Source organism: Cynara cardunculus (assembly GCF_001531365.2).
Source record: "Cynara cardunculus var. scolymus isolate 2C chromosome LG 15, CcrdV1, whole genome shotgun sequence".
Lineage (NCBI taxonomy): Eukaryota > Viridiplantae > Streptophyta > Magnoliopsida > Asterales > Asteraceae > Cynara > Cynara cardunculus.
The window spans coordinates 15,814,847-15,822,458 of NC_037542.1; positions in this window are offsets into that span (position 1 = coordinate 15,814,847).

Genomic DNA, 7,612 nt, shown 5'->3' on the forward strand with positions numbered 1-7,612 from the left:
TATATTTTTGTCAAATTTTTATGATATCGTCAAACATATATTTTATTCAAAAATAAAAACATCATCGCTTTCTCAAAATCACATAAAGCCATATTATAATATCGACTGAGATAAAAAAATAAAATGAAATATTAAACACACGATGTATCTCGCTGCATTGCGCGAATACGCTTCTAGTATTCTAATAATATAACCATTATGAAACCATTGGAGTTGAATGCAATTTTTTTAAGATTTTAAATTTTATTTCTCCATTTTTAGAGGAATTTGAAAACACAATTAACATATATAGATACAAATTTTTGTTTGTGCCTTTTTTTGGAAGGATGTTTCAGGCTATGCATGATTGTCCGGACTAATCTAAGCAAATTGTAACTACAATCAATCATGATAAACTTAGTGGTCATTATTGTTGTGTACACTTGGAATCGAACCCTTAACAGATAAGATATTCCACCACATCCCCAAAACCTCAATCACTAAGTCACATTTTTGTTTGTGCCTTTGAGGTATGAATAAATCTTATAATTTGTTAATCATATGTGTAACACCCCAAAATAAGAGCAATTTATAATAGACATTATAAGGAACAAGTTATGTCAAGACTTAAAAGGTGATTGATGTAAAGGTCTAGTATTATGAATTAACGAAGTTTGGTTGTTCATTTAAAACATTAGAAACCTAATAATATTTTAGAATTTAAATTTCAAAAGAGTTACAAAGGAGGGAATTAGGGAGGGCTAAGTATGGAAGGGAACCACCATTGAATTAAAACCCTTCCAAACCACCTCCATTGATCAATTATGAATTTTAGAGTAAGAAGGAGAGATTTTGAGGGATTTGGAACATTTTTGGTGTTCTTGAAACATCGTTGGAGCTAGGGGTGAGCATATATAGGCGGGTACCCGTCCTATTTGACAGGAACCGGAACCGGCGGTTCTTGAGATATTGGAACCGGAACCAGTTAGAGCGGTTCTTGAATTTTTGGAATCGGAACCTCCGGGAACCGGTTCCAGGTACCCGCTTATGAAAATAATTTTTTTTTTACATATATGACTGTGGTTTTGTATGTTATGCATGATAAGATGTTTTAATCACATGGTCTTGTTTTTATGATTACATGCACATGGATATATATGGGTATGCATGCTAATTGTTTTGGGTTATAAACATTTCTTGCACGCTAAAGTTCTTTGGTTGTTAATGGTACCTATGGTACATGGTCGAGAGAAATAGATACCAGTAAGCTATGTCACACTTAAAGGGAGGTACGACCCTGAAATGGGTGATTGGCTCTGTGAGAGCCATTCTCTCCACGAAATGTTTGTGATATAGCAACATGACTTCGTAAGGGGTTGCTGGCTCTGGGCAAGAGTCGTAAACAGTAGAGAATGCTTGCAACCTATCAGTTATTACTCGAGGCAGTTTATGAGATCTTGTAAAAGATGTTTCCTTTGGAAATGCATATGATGTTTTTCCTTATATGTAATGCAATATGACATTGGATGATTGTTATTGCACGAAAACCATGAACTCATTGAGCTATTTAGCTTATTATAGTAAACGTCCCAGGAGCGAGCGTTTCTGGAATCGATAAAGGCAAGGGACATGCGTAGAAGGATTTTACTCTTATTTATTTAAGGACATTTGAACATTTTAGACATTTTTTTATATGTTTTTGACCCGATATAGGACAAGTTAGCATTTAAGATATATATTTATTGAGTTTTAAAGTCTTCCACTATAAACAATTTTATTTACCTGTTATTTGAAGATATTTATGAAAAATATTATTAATAACATGACATTTCTCATATTGAAAATGAGACTGCTACAATATGCAACTGATCTACTACTCGAGTAAGTTTCAACTTCGAAGTTTAAATTTAATTATGAAAATTCACAATATATGTATAACTTTTGAGATATTGTAGTTACTTATAAATGACATTTTTTATATAACTTAGTTCTCTAAAACTATAAAGTAATTATTATTATTATTATTATTATTATTATTGTTGTTGTTGTTGTTGTTGTTGTTGTTGTTATGTGATTGAAGATAATTAAGTGCATATACGGACCGAAGGGTTTTATAGTGGCACGTACCACTATTTTGTTCCTTCATCATAGTGTAAAAAAATTACAGGGTCGTGAAAAGTGTCACCGTATCAATTTGTTGTGTGACACTGTATATATTTTGAAACTACAATAAGGACACAAGTTTCCCTTGGTAGAATAGGTTTTTAAGACATTTCTTCCACCCCATACCCAAGTTTGAATCTCGTTAATGTAATCTTTTAGTTTTTAATTTCAAATTTATTATGTTTCTGACAAAAATTGGCAATAAAAGATTTGAACACAAGAACTCACATATGAAAAACAATAAACCAACCAACATATCAATAATGATTGTATGCAAAATATCCCTATATTACTTCTTATAATTAAATGGTACAACCGTTTGAAAAAAAAAATGTGGATCCATCCTTAATTAAAGGGCCGTTAACCTAAACATTTACCCGGTAAACGCTTACTGGTAAAATTCAACACTATCATTTACTTACCAGATAAGATTTTAGTCCATTAAAACGACATTGTATGCAACAAATTACCCGGTAAACGCAAACCATGGTAAAAGTCGTCGCCCTCACTTACCGGGTAATACTCTCGGGCCTTGCTTTCGCTCTTATTAGGTAAAATTTTTGTTCTTTACGATACTCATCGGATAAAGTAATCTGACTTAATAAATATTTACCCATATAAACATTTAGTAAACTATCCGAAATGGTGGGTCGATGTTTATTGAATGGAAGAAAATACGTGCAGCATAACAATGGAGGTTAGTTCACAACTTCACATGTGTGCATGCACATGAATTGTCCCCGCCGGTCCACATGATTTATGCTGTTTTTTAGTTGGGGTTGCAACCTTTCATTATTCTCCATTATTATTGTTTATTATTATTATTATTATTATTATTATTATTATTATTATTATTATTATTATTATTATTATTATTATTATTATTATTATTATTATTATTATTATTACTACTACTTGCATAGTATTTATATTTTATTCAGATTTCTTTTTATATATTAAAATCAATTAATGTTAAATAAAAGGCATAGTCGTCTAACAAATTGCGGGATTTATCACTACTAGAAAAATGATCATTTTTTGACGGTGGTTGATGTTTAAAGGGGTGTTTAGGATTGCTTATTTGAAACAACTTATTTTACTCTATAAAAATACTTATCAACTTATTAAAAGTCAAAATAGTTTAACTTTTTCAAAAACTTTTTATTACCAGTTTGACACCGGTATAAATTGTTTATCCAAACACTCAAAAATGTTTATTACCGCTGTCACACCGGAATAAGTCAACAAGTTGTTTTTATCAACAATCCCAAACACCCCTAAAACTTGAATGGAAAATATGGATTCTTGCACATTGATATACGATATAAAAAAGTAGGAAGACAAAAAATAATACCATGTTTATATGTTTTTGAAGTTTGAATTATGTGTCTAATGCCCAACTATCAGTCTATCACATGATCGGTCATCGTGCTGCCACTTTTACTTTATTAATGAACAAAATACAATCAACCCTCTATAATAAAAATAAAAATCACAAAAAAACAATAAAAAAAAAACCTAAATGGTTTAATCTTTGAATTATTTTTTTACTGAAAAATTATTAAACTTTCTTATTATAAATGATTAAATATTTGAATTATTTTTTTGCATGAAAAACCCATTAAACTTTTACATTTTTAATGATTAAGATCCTAAATTCTAAAAATAAGAATAAATAAACCATTGAATTTTTACTAGTTGCTTAATATGAATTTTTTTGGTTTGAAAGAATGTAAATAACTAATTTTTAAGAATTCAATAGTTTATATATTTAAAAAAAAATGTTTAAGAACTTAATAAATCAAAATGACAAAATTTAATGGTTTTTTCATTACAAAAATAATTTAGGATTTTTAATCATTTAAAATGAGATAATTTGTTGGTTTTTTTTAAAACTTTTCCCTCGAAAAACATAAACAAAGAAAAAAACATAAATATAATGTATAATACAAATACCAATATATACGATTAAAATGATCAATAGTTTTGATTAAAAAGTTTAGGTGATGTTTGTTTTTTAAAAGGTGTTGAAGTCTGAAGTATGATTTCACTTCTAATTTATAAGAAATTGTGCTGAAGTCTGGGATTTGGATCAGTAAGGCTGTTTGTTTTTACATCTGAAGTCTGAAATCTAAATCGGTAAAACTAGTGCAAATATATAAAAAAAACAAATAGTTTTTTTTACAAAAGTATAAAAGTAAAATATGTAACATTTGATATAGCACGGATTAGGATTAAGAGGTATCATATGTTTACCACTTAAAGTTTCAGAAGATATTTAGTTATTAAAAAAACAAACGTTTTTAATACCCAAACGTCTAAAAGAATCAAACATCGAAGATATTAAGAAACAATTAAAAAAAAAACCAATCTCTTTCAATATAATGTAACTGATTCATTACAATTATTAATTTAATTTTAAAATCATCTAAGATCATGAAATATTTCATGTTTTCATAAAATTGTCACATCATATTTGTATGTTATCATATAGTATTTTATAAGGTTCCATTTAGTTTGTAAAATTGTTTTTGAGAGATTTTATTTTATAGAGGGATTTAGATTGAAATGGATTTGAAATCTTTGGTGTGTTTGGTTTGTAACATTTTTATTAATCGATTATTACAAAATAAATGTTTTTAACATTTTTAAAATTTTATTTCATACAATCTTATAAAATCTCGAGCATCTTTTAAAGATGTCAAAATCTTATGTTTATAAGATTTTAATTAAATTCTAAGATTTTAAATAATGAAAATCCAAAAAAAATAAATGAAAGATATTAAAATACAATATGTTGCCCCTAGTTGACCATACAATTCCCAATTTAACTTAAAATTGAACCAAGTCAACAACGTCATATCCAAACAAATGAAAATTAAGAGGTTGTTTATCAAACACTTACTTGATAACTATTTGTCGGTAAAATTCAATACAATCATTTATTTATCGGATAAGATTTTAGTCAACAAAAACGGCATTAGGGATGGTGATTTACCCCGGCCCGGTGGGGAACCCGGTTCACCCGACCCGAACGGGGACGGGGATTCCCCGCTAAAATGGGTCCCGGGACCGGGGATCCCCGATAGAATTAAGCTAAAGCATGCTTTTTACCGGGTTTTGACCGGGGTTTACCAGGTTTTGACCGAGGATTGCTAAAATTTGACATGGGACGAGATGATAATCCCCGTACCCGCCGGGTATCGGGGCCGGGGCCGGGGGACGGTATTACAAACTGGGGCCGGGGATTACAAAACCCGCCCCATCCCCGCCCCGTTGCCATGCGTAAACGGCATCATATGCAACAATTATACCTGGTAAGTGCTAATTGTGGTAAGAGCTATTGTCCTAACTTAGCGGGTACGACTCTCAGTCCTTGCCTCGTTTTTACCGGGTAAGATTCTTGATCCTTGTCATATTAATAGGGTAAGGTAATCTAACTTGATAAGCGTTTACCCAGATAAGATTTTGATAAACGGTCCCTAAGACCACTTTAAAGCATAAAGATAAACTAGATTCACAATAATGTAAATTATGAACCAAACAATAAAGTGGTAAACTTGGTGCGAGTAAAATAAAAGAGATATGATAGAGAACAATATCATGTTTACGTGAAAAATCTAAATTGCAAAAAACAATTGGTGAAGAAGACCACAAGAAGTCTACTACACTTTGAACTTTGAAGCCGATTACAATGCTTGAGAACGAACAAATCTATGGACAAAATATAATTTTACAACCTTTTGAATGGTTTGAGAGTATTTTGTATCCACAATATGGAGAGAACAAGTGAGAAATGAGAAAAAGAAACCACATAAAACCGTTGGAAACAGGTCTATACAACCTAGTATGCAATCCAATGTTGCATATCCTGAGGCGCCTCGTGCAGTGCCATAGCCTCGCATCTCACGTCGTTGATACCTCCCAACACATATTCCGAGAGAGATATGTTTTGATGCAAGATCAGAGTGTTTACGGGTTGTATCTAGTTTTTGTTAATTAGTTAATGACCAATCTCATGTTCAGAGTTTGGGACCAAATTTGCTTCTCGCCTATAACTGGTCCAAGATCGGTCATTTATGTATCTTTAATTTGAACGCGTAATATATGTAATAATTAAAATACAAACAAATAAAAAATTAACGAAGAAGAAAAGGTGGGGGCCACATCAACCGCCTCATGATGTACTTCTTGAATTAAAATGCCACATCGACCACAACACGTAATACTTCATTGGAAAGAAATTATACCGTGACGAGTCATAATTTCAATTTCTAGAAAATAGGAAAAATTATTGACCAAAGATTAGGCTCTTAAATTAATGACATGTGAATGTCTAGAAAATTATGCAAAGCTTTTGTCTAATCTTAATTTGGATAGTGTGCTTATGTTTACTATTCTATTGACCAAAAGGTCATCCTCTTAAATTTGATTATTACAATACCTTGTCCAAGATGGATGGCTTAATGCTTATGTTACATATTTTATTACTTTGAATTTTAGTCTTCAGTAATTATCATTAATTAAACAGTTTAGAAACATCCCAAAAAATATGCCTAACAAGAACAAAAGATGGGATGCAATTAAACATTGCATTTAAATTATTAACCATATCAAATTTGTACAAATTCAATATTAAATCTAGCGCAATTATTTACTTATTACACCACAAATAAAATACCCGACGACCATGAGCATTAATTATAATGTAATACCATTCAAATAATTACGTATGTTTTCCTACATAAAAATATTAAGTATCATTCAATGAAATTCAAAGTATTCTTACATTTCATTATATAAACCAAACATATGATTTGTAATTTAGTCAAACGAATTATTCATTCCAATTTCTTTAAAATCCATGAACAAAAAACACCCTTTTATTTAAAACCGACATGAATAATGAAATTATATATATATATATATATAATGTAATTTTCAGAAATGAAATTATTGAACATAAATAATTGAATTATACATGTGACAGTTCCTTATCTTAATGTCCACGTATGCACATCCTCCATTATTAGTATTACTATAACTTATTTATAGACGAAAAGCTTCGCCCACTTATTCAATTATTCTTATTTCTTTATCCATATTGCATAATCATTATATGCCACGTCATATTTGATTTCTTTTTCGATTTAGGGCAGGCAAATATAAATGACTTGTTTTAAAGTTTATCGAAAATTTTGTTTCACTAACTTTAATAAGTCAAGACTGTTACCAATATGTTTTTTTGGGCAGTGCTATCCGCACCCCCTTAATAAGGGTGTTGATTGTTTTGAAACTTGTRCAATGATTTTTTGTCATAAACATCAAGTCAATTAATTCTATATTTATATTTTATTAATTTAATTTATTTTTATATATTTATATTAAATATATATATATTTTATTTTATTATTTTTATGTTACTTTATTATTTATACTTTTGATTTTATATATTACAATTTATTATATA